The sequence below is a fragment of the Cyclopterus lumpus genome, chromosome 14 (genome assembly GCF_009769545.1).
Source record: "Cyclopterus lumpus isolate fCycLum1 chromosome 14, fCycLum1.pri, whole genome shotgun sequence".
In the NCBI taxonomy this organism is placed as follows: domain Eukaryota; kingdom Metazoa; phylum Chordata; class Actinopteri; order Perciformes; family Cyclopteridae; genus Cyclopterus; species Cyclopterus lumpus.
The window spans coordinates 5,760,343-5,781,482 of NC_046979.1; the positions used below are offsets into that span (position 1 = coordinate 5,760,343).

Below are 21,140 nucleotides of genomic sequence, written 5' to 3' on the forward strand. Positions count from 1 at the left end.
TGGGAAATGCCTCCATCTGCCAGCGTTTCATGCTGAAGCGCGCTTTTTTTCTTTTTTGTAGAACTGTGTGGAGAACTCTGGGCGGGTGTAGTCGGAAAGCATCGGGCTTAACGTCGAAAAAACGTGTCTGAAGCTGTCAAGTTTGAAACTGTGTTAAATGAGACACATGCCAGAGTACATGACAACAACAATAAGAGCTTGAACCACGCACAACTGGAAGCCCACTGCCGTGACCCGGATTCGAACCGGGGTTGCTGCGACCACAACGCAGAGTACTAACCACTATACGATCACGGCCACTTGGTAATCAGAGTTCTTCTTTTCTGTGATGAAAGGCAGCTCACACATCATTCAGGCCTTTTTCCAGCTATAAGTGCACTTGAATTAATAGGTAAGAGAGCTGGAACTTTGCAAAGTAGCAGCAAGTGATTTTGTAGTTCAAGAATTGTACAAGATGGCCAAATGTTCAACCTCCAGACTGCAGATCTGTAGTTAGGTGCTTTATCCTTTGCTCTGCCCTACAGAGGAGTTGTCAGATGAGTTTTTATACCCAGTTTAACTCTCCACTTAAGCCAAACGTTATTATAAATGTGTCTCACGCCATGTGACCTCATCATATTACTTTTAAACACTGCAGCTCTGGATGCACTTTTATGTGAAATTTGACAGTTACAGTGTTTGTGCGTTTGTTTTTTGGAGTGGTTTTAAAATACATTCTCTTACATAAAGTCATTTTAGAGTTGATGGAAGTTTAAACGGTGTCTTAGTAAACTACGGAGCTTGAAGAAAGTGATCAGTCCCTTTATAAGGACTCATTTTATTAAGTCATGGTGACTTTTTTAGAACACTTTTACTAGTGTAGCACAATTACTTTTAATTCTACAACTAACTGCACAGGGATTAAACTACTGCTATTATACTACAAAAACCTGCTGCCATTGCTACTGCAGTAGTGTGTGTGTGTGTGTGTGTTGTCAAAAATAGCACCACTACCGCCGTTACCAGAGCTTAGACTTGCAGGGAAGTCACACGAAAGTAACATTTGAGGAATTGAGACTTGACTTTGAGTCGTCAGTGGCATTAGAGAAACGAGAAAGTAATGTACTAAGTATAAATATAGATTGGTAAACGACCACTCACTTTGCAAGGTCATGATTAATATGAATTTTCCAATGTCAGAGTTTGAGCATGAGAATTGATGTGTAAGGAATTTCTTTCATTTTTTTTTTTTTTGTGAACCAGATGTGATCGTACCACATCTGGTTCCAAGAGCTTCATTTCGGTTCATATTGGTAACGTTCATAACGTTAGCAAGCTTTCACGGACTGCGGTGGAGGAGATGTTGTCCTACACAAACAAGATATTTATTTTTCCTCACTGGCGGTGAACCCAACACATGCCCACCGACTACTGACGCGCCGAGTTTCCTCTTTTGGTCCATTACTAGCTGCTCATGGCTCCGACTACACAGCACCTACATGTGAATGCACGTTGCTATCCATGCTACACTAATGTCATCGCCACACGATGCCATACCTAAACTCATCTGTTGCCTTTTTGGTCCTCACCTCAAGTGCCAGCATTCTGACGTGCCGCAATAGAAAATATATAAGATGGCGACAGGCAGGCCACTTAGAGCCACACGGCTTTAATATTTAATTCTTAGTCCTCTGTGATAAAAGGACTTGTAAAAACCTAATGGACCACTTTGAAAAGAGTAGTGATCAGTAGTAATCACACTCTTGCGATGTGCTGATGGAGTACTTCCTCCTGCCGCCACGGTTAGTGCTCCCAGTAGGAAAGAAATGTAACCGCGAGCAGTCGCGTCCGTCCCCCGGCGGTCGCGTCCCTGGCAGGCGACGGAGGATCCCCGTCACGCTGGACTCTCGCTAGCGGCCGCCCTTCCTCTTCGTCAACCATCAACAATTACGGACGCGACGACGGGAAAACAAACAGGATCCGGCCCTCTGTTCGCTGCGGCGAGCAGAGAGCTCGGGCCATCTGTCTGGAGGGAAAACAGCATGTCGGGACCCCCCGTGTGGCGTCCAGGCACGGAGCGAACGCAACCCTGTTCTGATGACAACCTCTAATCTACGATAAGACCAAAAACACGTATTTTTCTATCAGATGGTGACGCTGTGGGGCCGAAATAAGAGAGTTTAATTGATCTTGTGGAGGCTGACGGTGAGAGGAAACACTCAAGTCCATGCTGCGAGAATACGCACAAGCCTTCCATGCACTAAAAATCAAACTATCCCTCATCCAGCCTCCTTCCATCCCTCCTTCCATCCCTCTATCCTTGTATCTGTGTCTGCAGACATCGTGATGTCCCGGCAGGCCCGAGGTGTGTCTGACTCACTCTTTGTGTTCCAGCTAAAAACATCTCGACACACTTTCTCCTTTTCTGGTCACCGACTCTCTCCGCTCTAATCTACTGTACTCTGCCCTGCCTGGGGAATAACCAGGGTTCTCCTTCCCTCTGGCAGAGATGAATTATTTCTGCTAACAGCGAAACTGAAGATAAAGCCGTCTTAGGGAGTAGCACGGTTTTCTTTCCTTGTAGTCAATGTTTTTTTAGTTTTTTTTTTTACTGAAACTGACATGATGCAGTGAAATATGGTTTGAATGAAGACAGCTGGCATTGAGTCTGTCCATATTGGCTCATTCGGGCCACATATGGCAGCTCAGAGGTGTGAATGGATGTGGCTGTGACCGTGGAACATGATGTTGATAATCCTTGAATCCGCTGCCATTGTCACCAATACGGTGTGTTTGTAAGAAGTATTTAGATTAATGTAAATATACTTACAACTAAAACTGCATTTTATATTTTACTTAAAAATACACATTGACTAAAATGTACTCAAGTCTTAAAAGCAGTCCAACGACCACCATCACATTTGACCATGTTAGCAAGCATGCTAGCATTTGCTAATGATCACCTAACACAAGGTACATTTGAGACTGATGGAAATTAATTTTATTCCTTGTTTGGTTCAACCAGAGCACATAAAACAGAGAAAAGCATGAGGAGCTTAAACCAGAGAATGATTGACATGTTTCACCTTGGGAAGGCACGGCCGAGGCTGAAATGTCCTTTCAACTATTGGATGATGTCATGAAATTTTGGTTCAGACATTCGTGTTCCCCTCGGGATGGATTATAATAACTTTGGTGATCCCAAAACGTTTTCAAGCAGTCAGGGGACTTGGGTTTTAGTGACCCCCCTATAAAATAGCTGCCATTCCCATCAGCCTCAGCTGTACTTTGTTTTCCATGGTGATTGGCAAATTAAGATTGTCAGCATTTAATATGTTCTTATGGGGAAAGAAAACACTTAGAAAGGATTATGCTCAGTGCTGCTACTGGATCCCGTTGACTTGCACCAGATAAATTATTTCTCTAACTCTTAATGAACAGAAAGACACACAAAACAATCCATTTGAGGGGGATACATATTGACATATTTATGGGATTTTCCTTCACATAGCTGCGAAAAAGATGTGACACTGTAATGTGGTTTGGAATATTTTTACGTGTCCATAAAAGTAATGTGTGGACACATTAGCGAACCTCTCTGTTGCTAAACGATCCGCCCACATTTACTTCAGAGCAGCTTATTCCCCGATTTCCTTTCCGGTGCCATGTGCCGATGCTTCATATCTGATGTGCCCAATAATGCTGGCTGGCTGCTCGGCAAAAAGAAAGGCAGAATTAAACGAGAGTCACCGCAATGACTGTGTTCTTTCTCTCTTTTCTATTGCTGCAGTTTACTCACAAAAAACGTTGGCATTCATTTAAATGTTTTTATTAAATGACAAAGTCTTCTGAGCAAACGATAAGGTGGATGGACGGAAAGTTATCGATTTAGAATAGAAGTGCTTTAAGAGATCATTAAAAAGTATCAACAAGATCTATTTATGGTTTCTTATGTGTGGATATTGTAAGAATACAAATACAACATTATGTCAGCGATGTTGATAAAAACTAAATGACTTGTGTAACTGTACTTCTCTGGAGACGGCGAGTGTTCACGGGGCCGCTAACGGACCGAAACACAATGAGAAGTCCTGCTAGCGTTAGCATTAGCTGGCCGGTCCGACACTTCTCATTCATCAAACCCGGCTCTCAACTCCTGCCTCCTGAAATGTGATTGGTCAGTTCGTTAGAGCCTCTCTGAATGACGAGGCTGTTATTTAGCTCTGAGGCATCCGCTCTGTCAAAAGAAAGAGAGATAGACAGAAAAGAAAAGGCAGACTTCAGCATCCTCGAGGCCACGCCTCTCTAAAGGAATTGATAAGATGTAAATAAGAAAACTGCTGGTTCACTGTAATAGGATGCCAAGTGGACTTCATGCTGACACAACCATACTGAGTCTCCGTTAATTAGAGGGAAAAATCTGATACTTTACATCAAACATCTGTTCTGGGCTTCAATGATCCGGAGGTTTCTTTCTTCGATATCTTAAATAAATACGACGTAAATGGAATAAAAAAACGCACAACCAAAAAACAGTATATAAAATGGACTCTCTTGCATGATACGTTGGCAAAATTCTCACGGAAACAAACATGCATGTAAACACAATGGACGATATATGAAGGTCAGCGAGAATGGTTGAAGGTCATGACCATAAATAGGTCAACAACGAAATAATTACAGAGGTCAAGTCCATTTATTCTAAAGGTCAATTGCGTAAAGATTTTCCCGGTTGTGTCCACATATTGTAGTTATTTACTGAAAGTCAGCTGTGTAACATACACATTTCATTATAAATATGAGTAACGTATTTGTTTGGTAAATCATGGACTGATCCTCCTTCTCTCTCTCTCTCTCTCCTCTCTTCCATGTTCGCTCTCCTCCTGTGATGCTGTCCGATCCCACCAGGTAAGACATTCTCATTATATTGAACAGAAACATGCTCAGTAAGTGCAGACGTGAGAGGTCGACCTCCCCGCTTGCATTTGCAGCGCGAGCCTTTATCGCTCTTCACTTTTGAAGTTCTCTGAAATCCTGGAGGCTGGATGGAGTTGTTCGGGAGTGTTTGGACGGACCGATTTTGGTTCAGCTCGAGCCGCTGCATGAATTATGACACACACAACGCGAGATCCCCCCCCCCCTCCCCTCGGAGCTAATCGATGAAGTACGACGGTAATAAACATAAAGAAAGCGTACAGTACATCCATATTTGATGCAAAAAAAAGATGGATTATCTGGGATCTTATTTTCAGGTTCTAACTACAGGTTGTGAAACAGTAATTAAGTTGTCCATCGTGTCTCGCTCTCTCTGCCCATGTCGTAGGCTCCACCAGTGTTCTAGTTTGGTCAGCGCCGTTGCATGCTGGGATGTGTGTGCGAGTGACTTCGGAAGCGACGTTTGAGCCTTTGACCTTTTTTTTTTTTTTTCATCGCCTCCTTTCACCACAATGTGTTTCCTTCACACTTCGTCTGAGCTCAAAACAGAGACTGTACAACTCTCAGAGTTCCTGCTGCTTTCCGCTGTGCTACATTTTGTCCGTCCTGCAGTGCTTTCAGTACTTTTAAGGGTCCGTTTCTCCCGCCGTGACGGTTATTAAACTGAAGCTCTGTTCACCGATATCGACCAGAAGCAGCTTTAGAAGCAGCAGGGGCGTCTATTATCCCTACGGGTGGGAGGAGGGGTGCGGGGGTGCGGGGGGGGGGGACTCCAGTCCACAGCCCTGCTGGGAACACTTGGCGACACCTTTTTATATAAAATGGACCAGACCGAGAGGCTGAATGTCGTGGTTTGAACAAACCCAACACATAGTTCATGAAATGCAGGAGCTGCAACTTATGGTTTTCATCCTCAGTTCCTCTGGTGATCATTTCTTTGTTTGTTTGGTAATTACATTAAAAATGACCACCGCCATTTTCTTTACAATCTTTAAATATTTGGTTTAGTTTAAAATGCAAAACAGATATTTTGTTTACAATGATTTAGATCAGAGAAAAGCAGCAAATCCTCACATTTGAGAAACTGGAATAATTTAATGTTTTTTTTACTTTTTTTTTACTACATATATTTATACAGGGTAGCACACCTAAAAATGATTTTGAATGAAGTCAATTTAAAAAGTAACACAATAAACAAATAGGAACAATGGAACTATGTTTAAGATTTAAATTGCAATTCTGTATCACAAAATGAAGGCAAGATGGCATCTTTCAACAAAAAAAGACAATTCAAAGAGCTTCATGCCAAACAAGTAATAAAAGAAATCACAAATGTGCTTTATAAGAAGTAAAATAACGTAATAACTAATAGATCGATAATAGAATAAAACCCAACATCCAATTTAAGGAAAGTAACACAAATCCAAGATATTTCATTTGTATATCTCTCGTCAGAATCTAAACGTGTTTGTCCAGCTTCGCATTCGTCCAGCAGGCTGTTAAATCAAATGACGGCCTCTAATTCACAGAGCGGAGGGGACACAGATGTCCTCTGTCCTTCTGCTGCCCCGCCCTGCAGCAGCAGTACCAGGCGTTTAAGTCCAGCCGTAAACAAAGTTAACTGAGTTAAAGGGGAGGCCTGTGTTGACAGAGCCAATCAATAACCTGCACTCAGCTGTGGAGGGAGGGACAGAAGTCGTAAACATGGGGAGAGAAATCTTACTGCTGGATTTCAGCTGCTTAACAAAGGAATTAGAGAGAGACTGAAATAGCTCTTTTAAGGTCGGGGGTCAAACAATCCATACAGTCGAGGATACATCAGATGATTTATAACTGCTCTGTTTTTTGTTGTTGTTTTCTTTACAGAAAAAGATCCCATTTTACATTTGAGATGTTTGAAGGAATATCTATTAAGTATTGATGTTGTCGTACTGTATGTATGCCAACGTGTTCTGCAAATCAAATACTGACCCTTGATCATGACCCTTGATCATGACCCTTGATCATGACCATTGATACCTTTATAATGAGCCGGGGAGCTCTGCGTGTCCCAAATGATGATGCTCCAACTCGGTTGCATTAAACAGGTGGTTAACATTGGGATTACATTAAGTTTAAAAGTAGTAAACAATGTAACGTAAGTAAGTAAAACACATAACTTTAAAATAACTCAAAACACTTCGGGACACGAACGACGGTCTCCCGGTTTTCCCTTCCCCCTCCCGCCCTGTGTGGATTTTCTCTGTCTTTAAACTATGTCATCATCACACATAATTCTTTCTAAGAGTCAAATAATGACGCCGATGGGTTTATTGTAGTTACAAAAAGAGTGGCTTTGTGCGTCGGTATCGGACGGCGAAGGGCCGTGACGAAGCGCCTGTGTTTTAACGGACTGAGGAAGAGGCTGCGATGCGTAAAAAGAATAGGAGGGGTACGCGAAAAGTCTACGAGCATAAAGAACGAAAGGCAACGGAGAATGTGAGGCAACAAAAAGGATGAAGACGGGTAAAGGGATGAAAGGGGGAGAAGAGGAGGAGGAGGAGGAGGAGGAGGAGGGCAGCATGTGGATGTGAAAGCTCTCCACCTGTGCAAAAGCTTTTAGCTCCGGCCGAATGTGTCGACCGCGTTCTCTGTGTCCGGTCCTCTCCACTGTGCTGCTCAGCAGAGGAAACGGACTCCGGCACCGGCGGCAGGTTTCAGCCAACACAACTGAATAAAAACCCCGCCAGCAGCCTCTTTGTATTCACCTGTGCACCTGCCACCAGCCGAGTCTGACCGAGAGACAAATGGAGGCTCTGTTGGTGACCTTTGGTCCTCACTAAAGGCCCCATGAGGCTTTTCACCCACCAGAAAACAAGACCGGTGGATGGATTAAAGTTGGAAAGATGACTTTGTCCTGACCCCTGAGGAAAGGTTACCTGAATCTAAAGGACACTGCATTAATCCCAGTGGTAATTTGGCTCAACTGTAGCAAGACCATTTCTTTTTGACTTCTTTTGAGCCATGTTGAACAAAAATAAATCAGATCGTATAGAAGATTAAAAGAAAATAAATCTACTCACTACTTCATTTATCACCTCCGCAAACATTGAAAACACGAGTTTATGGTCTCAATCTCCAGTTTCAAGTCTGTCAATAAAGCATGATGTTCATTCAGTAAATTATCGTCCCATCGAGAGTAAAATAGACCACAAAGCAGGGGATGCCTTTAGGGCGTGGCCACCTTGTGATTGACAAGTCGCTACCATGCTGGGATAGTGAGTGTGTGAACCCGTGTGTTCAGTTCAGGAATGTTCCCGTGTTACTTCTGTACAAAAAACGAACAAGATGGCGACGGCCAAAATGCCAAACTCAAAGGCCTCCGAACGGCAGTCCACTAACCAACGGGCGACGTCAGAGTGACTACGTCGACTCAGAAGAGCTGTGGTAGTGGTTAATCGATTAACTTGAAGAAAAACGTGTTATTTCTGTGAAGTTGTTTTACGACAACGTCTACATCTACGTCCACTCACCTCCACACTCTCCTAATCATCCCTATAAACCTCTCATTGGCTTATTTTTCTAGTTTAAGATATTTAGTTTATGGCTTTCTTCTTTCCTGTGTGCTTTCTGGTCTGCAAAAGAAGCAGATATTCTGTTGAAGTCTGCTTGTATAAGTAGCCGAGAAGAAGAGGTACTGCAAAGTTTAGTCGCTTAAACAAACTTTCCTTCAATTTTTAATGAAGTAAATGTGAAAAATTAGTGTTTTAAATCATATTCAGAACACATTTTAAAGACAATATACATTAAAAGACTTCAGATCCAGCGAACTCACTTCACGGGTAAAAGTGGATGAGCACAAGAGGAAAGCAAATGTGTGTCAGCAAGTTGTTCTCGTAAATATCCTCATGCGGAATAAGCGACCGCCATGTTTTACAGAGACACAGCAGGTGGTCCAGGATGTGGCTGTAAACCTTCTCCCAGACTGTTTACTCCTGGAGGTTTTTCCCGGGTCTCATTGCTCATGTGGAAGTTTACTATCAGAGATATGCTTCTGATCGTCTGCAGGCCAGGCGACTCACCAGGTCAAATAGACGTTCTTACATTACCCAGCATGCCCGGCTCTCTTCACTCCCTGTAGCGTTTAGGATCCACTTTAAAACCCTCACTCTTACTTGCAGAGGATTGCGCGGTCAGACTCGAGCATCATATGTGGCTGAACTACTTCACCCTTATTCATCTGAGGTGAAGCGTACGTTTATTTTCTGTCCGTTCCACACACTCCCCTTTAAGAGTTAATGGGGCTTCTGAGGCCGTAGTGGTCACACAATCTTGACTTAAAGGTACAGTTTCTGAATGTGGGATGTGTGCACGTCTCACGTATCTATACTTTCACAGTATTTAATTAGCACCTACTAAGACCTTCTAATAAAAAAGAAAATCTCACCTTTTTTTTACAATATGGGACCTGAAAGCACTTTGCGACGCTCTATAAATACATTTTACTTGCCTATCTACTTCGTGACGCTCCAACTGCGGCTTTCTGCTTCTGTTTCTGTCAGTGTTTTAAAAAGTGATGCTTACGTAACATAGAATATGTCTCACAAACGCCATTCTTAGCTCTTCGTGCCCTTCTCCTGAGCGATGACTTTCATGTCAGGTTAAATATTGAAACGGGCTCTTCCGGCCGCCATCATCGTTACCAGGCGGCCGGGACGGTGTCAGCAGCCGAGGTTTTGGATCATCCTAGAACTAGAAGATGATCCGTCTTTTGGTTTTGTTTAAATAGCGATTGCAGTTTTTTGATCTGGCAAAGTGAAGCTTCCACAGCGTTGTCAACATGTATGGTTGTTGTTGCATGCAATAGTAATCCCCCAACAGAGATCGTAGTTCTTTAATATCTATCAGCTGGCATCAATATTTCCGTTGGATATATAATTTAAGTAATTTAGAGCGAGGTTTATAAGCTCTGCATGAAAGGAAATATCGTGCCTTTATGGTTCTTTAGCGTTTGTATGAAATGTGAGGAAGTGGTTTGGATACGTCCTCCTTTCATCTTCGGAAAGGACCAAAATAAAAATTGCAGCTTTTAAGTAACAGTAGCACTCAGGGGCTGAGAGCTGAGGTTATGACGGATGTGTCATATTGGTCTATATGCCTAACCGTAAGTAACAAAAAATGCAGCACAGAACTGCCAAAGATGCATTACGTTTGGGGTCATTTAGAAAACAAGATTATTGTTCTGCAAAAAAAAAGTTCATATCTCGGTCACAAATATTAAACATAAGAAATCCAAAATAGGGCCGATGACACCCACAGCATACCGGCGTTACACCAATGGTTCAGTTCAATCACTGAGAGAAGCAGCACCAGTTACACCAGTCATTAATCCAGGTCCGACACTTTTAAAGCTTCATTATTGAGCAACTGTATGAATATAAAATGTCTAATGAGACGAACATCCGCGGTATCGCACCTTAAGGCGGAGTGGCTGAACCACCGGCTGAGTTCAGTAATTGGAGAGTGGGTTGAAGCAGGTGGCACTGCCCGTCTGCGTGTGTGCGCACGTGTGTGTGTGTGTGTGTGTGTGTGTGTGCGTGTGTGTGTGCGCGTGTGTCAGCCTCTCCGGTGGGCAGAATGTCATTCTCTGGCCGTTAATTACAGCTCTTTACCGTCTGCGTCACTGAGAGACAACAACCCAGCGAGATGACGGCCTCTCGTCCTGCTGTCTGAGCGAAAAGAGACAGAGAGGTGGGGAAAGCTTTTTTTGTTATTGCCATAACTGTCTTGTTGAAATCTCACGTGGCTTTGCAGACTCGCTGAGAAATAAGAGATCGAAAAAAGACGTGTTTTGAAGCCAGGGTTTGGCTTCACCACCTTCAGCATTTGGTTGGTGACGGGAAGAATAACAGGAACGAGATAAGATATTGATTCCCGGAGGGTAAATTCAGGTGTTGTCAATCAAGTAACAATATATGTATAAAATCAAAAGAAGAATACAAATCCAAACAAACAAAAAATACTACATATACTAATTGTGAAGTACCATCTAAAGGAAAGTTATAGTTCTGTGGTTAGTAGCAGCAAAGTATGGTAAAGTATAGCATACAGGTGTGTATGTTATATATCATCTACCGAATATTACAGTGTAACATAGAATGGGATATAAAATGTAATATAAGGTGAACTGTAGTAGTAGATATATTATACAGTACCGCAATGTAAAATAAAATGAGTATGATATATAATGAATAGTAACAACCTGAAATAGTTCCCAACATTAGTTCCTCTTATTGTTTGTAAAAAAAAAAAAAAACTCAGTGATCAGCTGTTTCAGGGAATTATTGAACCTTTCCCCTGGATTATTTAATATGCCCAAATGTGCACCAAGTCCTAGAACTTCCTCCAAGCTTCAAAACTATGTACTGGGAGGGAACCTGGGAATTCGGGGGAACTATTAGAACCCAGTAACAAATGACGTTGGAGAGATGGTAAAGATAGATCGATGACAAACACCACACCGACCTCCTCTGATGGACCCAAATGTGAGTTTACATTTGTTTGACGGTCATGATAATAATGAAAAGAATAAAGCTCATATCTCACCACCCAGACAGAATGGGAGCACGGAGAATGACAAAAATAATTTCCCAAAAAAAAAAAGGTGTTACAATACCAAGAAACTCTCTTATTCATTCCACCTCTTCTCTTTTCCTGATGTACCTCCCACACACTCACACAAAGACACGTATTCATCATCTATGCATTAGCAGCCGCATTCATCCTCCAGACACACACACACACACAGGCTCCCTTTGGACGGCTCTCGGAGCCACTCGCGCCAGAACATCGTTGTTTTATTATAGTCCGGCTGCAAGGGCTTTATATTTAGAAAACATCAGATTCATCTGCAGCATCATATATCATATATTTTTTGTCTTATATTAAATCGTAAGAGGTTCTTCTACCTGTGGACTGTTTATTTCGCTTGAAACTATTAGATTGATTTTTTTATTGCAATGATTAAATGTAATGATTTGGACTTTTAGTTTGTAGTCAATGATAGAAGCTGTTTTTTTTATTTTGTATTCTTTCTTTTGGTTAAACTTGTAACTTATTTGTATATTTTGGTAGATTTATTCAATACTAGAGTTGATATGATGCTTCGAGTTTCAGGGACATATTCAACACAATACTTTATTGATACTTACTTTTTTCTTCTTTTTTTTTAAACCAAACCTTTTTTTCATTTAACAAAATAAGCCGCAGATTTCAAACGATACCTGATAACTTTACCAAAATAAAAGGTGTTAGTTATCGTTAAAAAAAAAACCCAATTAAGACGCATATTCTGAATGGCCTATATACGTGTCCAAAGAATGCTCCTAAAACCAGAATAGCATCTGATTTGGAATATGCTGTTTACATAACAAATTCAGAATATTGTCATATTCTGAACAGGGGAATATTAGTGTCCATGTAAACTCGGAGTATATATATATATTCTGCTGTCAGTGTCTGGGCGTGGTGACGAGGTCGACGTCTGTTGGGTGACATACGAAATTTGAATCACTTCACATTTGTATTTTGGATCTATTCATAAACGATGCATTTTTAATGCACCGCGACCTCTTTTGTGTGTGCGTCTCAGTGCAACATGGGCTTGTGAGTGCTGCAGTATTTATCGCCTTCCAGGGCAACAAACTCTCACGGGATTGTTCAAGAGTTACAAATGTACAACTGATTGCCATGACATTATAAATCATCAGGAGACTCCCGTGTTGCGGAAAATGGTAGACGAAGAGTCTCCGGCGACGCCAGTGGTTCTGTGATGCTCGGCTTGAGCTAAATGCTAAGATCAGAAGCTAACATGCTCACAGTGACGATGCTGGTATTGCAGATGCTTCTTATGTATATTGCTTATCGTGTTCACCATCTTAGTTGATGGGAAATGTACAGAATGTGTATCTGTTGATGGTGTTTGATGGAAAAATCAGGGGATCCTCAGTTCTTCCAATTTTTCTTCCAATATCTGTGCTTTTTAATCCATTCAGTAGTTTCAATAAAACCTCAAAATGTCAACCTCATGGAGGTGCTGGATATATTCCTCCTCTGGGATCCATTAATGTCTGAAGAAAATGTAATAAAAATCCAGATAAAAGCTGTGGAGATTTTTTTGGGATGTGGATCGAGCAACGTGCCGTCATTGTCGTCCCATGTCGCGAGCGGGCCTAAAAATTAAGAAAAGGAAAGAAATAGCAACCTTTCATATGCAAATGTGATGTGTGACATGATGCTTCTGGTTCTGCTTTGCTATAAATAATATAGTCCTCAGTGGAGAGTTTTTGTGTCACATGACATAATCATGTTTTTCAACAGTTTATCCATTAGACCAAGAAATCCATTTCAGGGCGTAAACTCCGGGGAATCAGATGTCCCGAATGTCTTTTTCCAGCCTCTCGCTCCAGTTAAAGCTGTGTAACATCTATAGTATGTTTATTCAAATGTATTTTTAATTTGCCCCTCCCTGCCAAAGTGTGTGAATGTGTCAAGCCGCATATCATCTGACCTACTTCACATTCAGCATCAGTGCACTGTGTGTGTGTGTGTGTGTGTGTGTGTGTGTGTGTGTGTGTGTGTGTGTGTGTGTGTGTGTGTGTGTGTGTGTGTGTGTGTGTGTGTGTGATGTTGTGATGTGTGGGTCACTTTGGCACGTCGCCGCCCATCCTTGTATTCACACCGGAAATTAGAGGGAGAGAGAGAGGGAGAGTGAGAGAAGATGAGGGGGATGTGGAGTGAGAGCAGGAGACGGTGGCAGGAAAATGGAGAGTGTGTGTGTGTGTGTGTGTGTGTGTGTGTGTGTGTGTGTGTGTGTGTGTGTGTGTTTTAAAATTGACAGAGAATGAAAGAGAGGCAGAGAGACAGAGGGTGTGTATTAAAGAGAGAGAGGGAGTCAGGATGAAAGGCTTTGCTGGCCGACGGCCCACAACGACTTGCCACCAGAGACTGTTCGATCACAACTCACAAGGGGTCTGTGTGTGTGTGTGTGTGTGTGTGTGTGTGTGTGTGCGTGTGTGTGTGAAGCCCTTTGAAATGTTTTGTTTTTAAGTCCAGCCCCTACTACACAGATGTCTCTGTTTGAGGCTACTACACACAGCTAGATGACCCTGCAGCATCTGAATGAACAGAGACACGGTTATAAGATATAAGAGAATACTCCCAACTAGAGAAGTCCAAAGAAACAATTGATGTATCGACTTAAGTCTCGTCAGATTCCTCTGTGCCACAGAGCTCCGCTGTTGTCCAAAAAACAATGAAAAACACATCAATGTGTCTTCAGTTTATTTTGACTCAATACTCACCAAAGGACCAAAGCTGGATTAATCCACCACTCAGAAATAGTCCCCCAAATGTTCCTTGTGTTTTTTTCATTTGAAAACTACAGCGACCAGCTGTAGTTTGGTAAGTTTAACCTACCCAAGCAACCCAGTGTCACTCCCAACTCATCAAAGACTGCTGCTTTACTGAAGTTGTGTTAGTTATTAGTTCATTATTTTACAAAAGAAACATACAAACATGTTGTTGTTTTTTTAACCATAACCACTATCCTAAGCCGTTTCAAACCTATTTGATGGGTTAAATGAGAATATGTTAACATTCAGTATTAGAAGTGACAGAAACGGTCATTGGTCACTTTGTTGAAGGTGTGACAGCCAAAGGGAAGAATCACCTCTTCTTCCATGATTGAAAAAAAGAAAATTGTTAAAATGTAGCATTTGCAGTCGTCGTATATATAGGCCATCACAGGAAGTGAGCAAGAGAGACTGTCTTTGAGTTGAAAAAGCTTGCAGGTTTAGACGCCTGCACTATCTCCACAGACTATCAGGTCTGTCCAAACATTCTCTGTTTCCCCTCCTGTTTACACTCGTCCAGTGCTCGCATGGCAACGGGCCCAACATTGTGCTGGACGCCGTGTTAGTCAGTGCTGAGATCTGATTGGTGCAAAGGAGACGGCCGCTCCGCAGCCACAGGAAGTCCATTGTAACCCAGTCCGGCACACAAAGCAGGGCTGTGAATGCGGCTGTTTGCCTCCATGAAGCATCCAGACAGAAAGAAAACTTGCCAGAGCCACAGAACATGAACATAAAAAAAAAAAGCATTCCAGAGATGGAGCCGTATGCCTTGTAAATATGAGATAACTAGTGGAAATCTCTCTGAACATCTCTCCAAAAGTACACAGAGTCCTTTTACAATCTGAGTCCACTGTGACCTGTTATACACACAGATGTTTTGGCTTGAGCGCATTCATTTGATCTCACTCATTATTTCATGATTTAATGAAGCATGACAGCAGCACACTGTCTTCCAGGGTAGCAGTGCTTATTTTTTTTCATTTTTTTTTTTAAGCCATGAAAGTAGAACAAGAGTAGTGACTCGTGTTTTCAAAAATGTTTTCATTTTTATATTTTTTTTGTATCTTCAGCAGCTGCGGTGAAGTAAATGTAGTATTTGGCCAGAGGGTGGTGTCCATGGTAACCTGCATCAGAAGGGTTTATCCTGGTGTGAGCATCAAAGTGTTAATAAGTGTGTGTGTGTGTGTGTGTGTGTGTGTGTGTGTGTGTGTGTGTGTGTGTGTGTGTGTGTGTGTGTGTGTGTGTGTGTGTGTGTGTGTGTGTGTGTGTGTGTGTGTGTGTGTGTGTGTGTGTGTGTGCGTGTGTGTGTATGTGGCATCACTGAAATTAATTTGTGGGAGGGTGTTTGAGCTCAAAGATCAACACGTGAAGTACTTTGTGAGATTTGAGAAAGTATGCGGTGTGGGCTGAGCGAAGATGTGAAATGACATGTGAGAAGAGCGTGTCGTAGATGTTGTGATTAGTGCATCGTAGCGCTGCTGCACAAGTCGAGTTGAGGATAGTTGAGGCTAAAGAGTGCTGGGGAGGAAGTTAGAAGCGCAGCAAAGTCAAGAGGATGAAATCCGTCATGGATCCCTGCACGTAATTGCACGGCCATCTCGCCAATAGTTTTATATTCAGCTGTTTTTCAGCTGTTACTCTGCAGCAACTTTACCTCAAGCGTCCTTTCAGCATGTACCTGCATCCAAACTGCTGCACCGATTTCACATATTTAATTACCTTCTCCGCTGTATTTAAAGAGACAGTATCTCACTAGAATTCTAAACAGATAATTTGAAGTCATCCGTTCAGGGTATGTCGACTATTTCGGGAATGATGGACTGGTGTCCTCACTTCTCCTTGAGGCACTTTGGCATTCTTCAGTGTAAAGGAGAGAATGAGGAGGGGGGGAATACTGAATGCTCAATCAAAGACTGGAAACAATGCAGTGCCTCTGTCAACTGTGACACAGAGGAGAAAATGTGAGTTTGTGTGTGTGTGTGTGTGTTTGTGTTGCATAAGTCTGTCGCTGCTTTCTCTCTTGCTGAGTAAGTATACAACCAAACCTCTGAGTCCTGGGACACACATACACACACAACCCAAAACCCTCATTCTGGTCCCTAGACAGCTGATTAGGGCGAGTCGAGTGTGCAGAGACCTGGGGAGGGATGCTGTGATGTGTGTGTGTGTGTGTGTGTGTGTGTGTGTGTGTGTGTGTGTGTGTGCGTGCGCGCGCGATGTGTCCTAAGGGCCCAGAACAAAACAAAAAAAAAAATCCCAATCTGCTGACTAAGTCATTCTGACAGACTTTGGGCCACAGCCGACGTCACTGTCCTGTCCTTCTGCAACACTCACTGCACAAATGCAGCGTTTTTCGACTTCTAGGACAAACAAAACGTACTTCTGTCTGGAATTACAGACACATTCTAGTGGAGTCTGGACAACAGACATTATAGAGGTCTTCTGAAGGTGTCTTCGGCACACAAATATGAGATTCTAGAGCTATTTGACATGAAATACTCAAGCTCATACCCGTGGATAACCGTTGCAAAAATCTCTGGCTGGCAAACACCATAAACCACTTTAGAAAATACATATTCTAGACATCTCTGGTCAGAAATTTAGTCTTTAGATATGTTTCTCTCGGGCTTCTTTTGAGGGTTAAGGGAATCTAAGGAGTCCCAGGTTGCGGTTCCTGCCTCTATCCTCTGATGCCATTCCTCTTAAGTTAAATTAGGATTTTTATCATGGATGCCTAAAATGTTTACAGCCTGGGGCCCAAAAGAGAAGCAAAACCTATTGTTTAGGGACCCAAGCTAATTTCCTAACGTCCCTTTGTTTGCAAAAGATACAACTCAACTCTGTTTTATCTGTGAGGGTTTTTATTCCAGTTTCGAGTGGAGGCCTTTGAACATTTTCCCTTAAGCTTTAGCCATGAGAAGTCTATCTCTACAACGCGGGACACCAAACGGTTCCTTTTCCGTTTCACCGCACCGTGTATCCATAATCTCATGTGAGTTCCCAACAAGGTGACTTCAAGCTTTTCTATGGTCTTTCGAGTCTTTGCGTTGTCATCACCGCTTCCCGGTGGAAAAAGCTTGGCAGTACTGACGTGTGACCCCCCCTCCCCCTCCATCTCAACACTACAAAGAACCCACACAGCCAAACATGGAGACAGACAGTTTGGCGAGCGGTGAGCCCCCATGGTTTGCTCACCAAATTCTTGAGTACTGATGGAAAATGTTCCCTCAGTAAGTTCGCTGACTCAGCGGCTCCTGGTTTGGCAAGATAGCTACACTTTCCATGTGGCGGAGCCGTTATTAGCCGTGAGCATGTGGAAGAGGAGATGTACGACGGGAGACATCTGCAACAGGAACCCCTCTTTTCCTGACATAAGTAACAATGTCAGGCTCTATTTATTTTGTTTTCACATTAGGACAATTGGAAAGTATGCAGTATTTTCTTTTTTTCAAAGCTTGCTTCAGTATTGGGAGCACTTGCGTAATCGGAGTAGGAAGTAGATTTGTCCAAAGCTTTATGAACCGCGACCATTAGATCTGATCAGATTCTTACTTTTTCTATTCTCAGATAATTCTAGTTTTAGGCCACATTTAGCTGTTTATGTTCTGAAAACAATTAACATTTTAGAAGCTCTGCTTCCATTGTTAAATGATGAATGATGTTTCTAAAATGTATCAAAGTAAATGCTCATTTTGTTATGGAAAACTCCCAAACTGCCCAGCTCTACCTGAAACACCTAAAATATGCTGCATTCAAAATGAAAAAAGCACAGCGAAATTATGACTATTTGCCATGTTGGTCTGCATTGGAACATAATGAGAGCAATGTCTCATTCAAAGTCCCCAAATAGATACAAGCGACCATCTCCATTCACAGTGCTGCAACATTTGATGTTATTTCAGCTGCAGTAGTGTGGGTTATGTGAGGCTGCATGATGGATTCGCTTACCTCGAGCCGTTAATGGCTGTAATATCGCGTTGATTTTCGCCCTTCCCTCCACCTCTTCACCTCTGCACCACACACCAGGGCAATCATAATATACTCAAGGGAAGCCATTACTGGAGACTCATTATAATTTAATGCGGGCCCAGACGGATGCTCATGTTCAAGCCATCCTTTTGTCTTTTAGTTTCTCCTATCTTGACTTGCTAATCCTGTTCATATTCAAGTTCTTCCACTGTCTTTGTTTACTTATTGGTTTTGCTCTGTCACTCGTCCCTCCGCTGTTGGCGTGTGGTTTAAAAGCCCTTGAAGTGGTCGGATGACTAGACTTTATGAATTTTAACAATATTTCCATGTTAACTTCATGCATGCTGACATTCTATCGTGCTAAATAGTTCATGTTTGCACGTTAACAGAAATGATCTATATTTACAGTACGGTGTAAAACAGTTCATCTACTTATTTATGTAGTTTTACATTCATAAAGAAAACAAAGGAGAAAAAAAAATAAAGCTAACCAAATAAAAATGCCAACATTAACTTGTCATGATGCAAATAAGCTAATATGCTAAATGGCTAACTACAATATCCGGCTCTCGGAAGAAGACAGAATGCTTTTCTCTTGCATACATTTTGCTGTTTGTTACATCTTGGAAATTGCGATGTTTAACCCCTAACCCTAACTCTAACCCCTAACCCTCGGTTATTTAGCCGTCACTTAACTGTACTTAAGTAACGCCAAACCACGATCTTTTCCTAAACCCCAAGTAGTGTTGTAGCCTTAACCTAACTAAGTTGTTTCCTGTGAAGACAGAAGTTTATTTTGAAAAGACTGAATGTAACATGTCGTAGTTTAAGTTCCTCGGCCACAGTTTATTGGTCTTCCCATCTCCATCTTTCACACCACTCAACGTGTCTTACTCATCGGATCGGCGTGCAGATTCCTGCATTCCCAGACCGACGGGAACAGGAGTCACGGCTGTTTCTTAATGCCCTCGTTCACTTCCCCCCCCCCCCCCCACCGTGAAACATTACCCATGTTTCCCGTCCTCATGTCTGTCTGCCTCATTTCTTTCGCATTAAGTCACCATTTAGGTCCCTCGCTCAATAACTCAGGCTACGTTATCCGACCACAGGAATAACAGCCGTTGCCAGCATACTAAATCATCCCCCATAGTTCTCTCTCTGTCCGATCCCACAATGCTCTCTGCCTTCACAGCTCTTTGTCTGTATTTACAGTCTCTCTGTTCCGCGTATTTTTTCAACCGCACATATTTTTATTTTCCCCCCCTGGCCATTAAAAACCCGAGAGGGATCCATAACTCCAAAACCCCCGAAGGATACATTTTGGATTTGTTTTGGGGAATGAAGCATGCTTTGCTTTTTGAAATTGGACACATAATAGAAAGAAACAGCTTCTGTTTTGTCTGTCTTTGTTTTGTCTTTGTTGCTCATGTTATGCTCCTAGATGCAGCTTGTTGCACTTGATAACACAAGATAAATGCTCTGCCCAACGTCCGGTGTTCTGTGACGACATAACGGGGAAACTTTTTGCGCCGCTTTCGCTGCATCATGTTATAATCAATCTGTCGGATGTAGTTTTCAAACTGACCCTTCCTCTCTCTCTCTTTCATTCACTTTGGTAATGTGTCTTCATTCACTCTGGCAATGCCCCCTGTCTCATTGGTAACTGCTGAGTCCGCGCTTTCTTTTTCTAAACGAGCCATTGCAGTCGGCTTCACTGAGACAGTGGGAAAGCTGACAGCAGCTCAGGGCAGCTTGGTGACGCGTGTCCAGGAGGCCTGAACGTAGCCTTGAGAGAAGGGGGGGGGGGGGTTCAAACCTTTAACTCAGCTTTATTGTCTTGTTCTGTGCTTAGGCCCTGGTGCTCTCAATATTACACTTTTCCATAGGGGTTGCCATGGCAACTGCTAGTCATTCATACACGCTTGGAGCTTTTAGAGTGTAACACTGATTTAATGAGTCTTTTAATGTCATTAAGATGGTGAAAATCCAGAGCACTCTACTGGGCTCTCATTTCAAAAGGCCTTCAAGCGTTAATCATGTTATTTTTCAAAGATGGACTGGCTGCTCCACATTTTTGTTATGCGTCACTACATTCGGCAACCGTGACCTTTTATACCTTCAAAATTCTCCCCGTCGCTAATGAAATGAAAAAAAACCAAGAACAACTGCATACAATGCGTTGCTGGCATGTTGGCCTACTTCATGGCCATACTCAACTTTGAGACCTACAAAATCCCAGTCGCCATTTAGAAAAAAGCTTTGCAGAACGAGCTCCCTTAGATTGTAGTGTGTACCTCATTTCGGTTCTGTTTAAAATGAGTTTTAGCCTATTCTCATACACTGTTTTTAGCTAATCATTTTTACATATCCCACACAATCAATTAGTTTGATATCCACGTAATTCTGAACCATGAAGTATAAAGGGCCACAAACTCTATGAAGGGAGGAGGCCTCGGGGGGGTTGGTGGCTCCAAAATGTAACTTCCACTATGAAATACTGATGATTGAGTTGGTAGTGCTGAACTATCTCAGCAGCAGCGATGCCGTCAGTCACCACCCCGCACTGCTCAAAACCAGCTAGCCCTTGTCACGCAGCACCGAGTGAGTCTGTACTCCCATTTTGAGTCCACTTAGATTGGGAACATGCAAAGAAGCGGTCAAGCAGGTTTTGTATATCATCAAAATGAACCGCTAACTACAAACACAGGCTGTATTCCACTTCCGCAAAGACAACACTTAATATTTGAGAACTTGGATACGGGACCTTGTCATCATTTAGGCACCGATACTCTGTCCCGGCCAAAGGATAAAAGGCCAATTTGCTGCTATAAATCATCTGTATTACTTGCTCCGTACATCAAGTCT

At 42.5% G+C, this 21,140-nt stretch overlaps 1 protein-coding gene and 1 non-coding gene across 3 annotated transcripts in view; one reads left to right on the forward strand and one right to left on the reverse strand.

The window, feature by feature from the left end:
- dbn1 (drebrin 1) overlaps positions 1–21,140 on the forward strand; it is an 88,772-nt gene that overhangs the window by 38,444 nt on the left and 29,188 nt on the right. The gene's annotated exons all lie outside the window — the stretch shown is intronic.
- On the reverse strand, positions 226–297 carry trnah-gug. The gene has a single exon. It is a non-coding gene; the product is annotated as a tRNA-His (tRNA).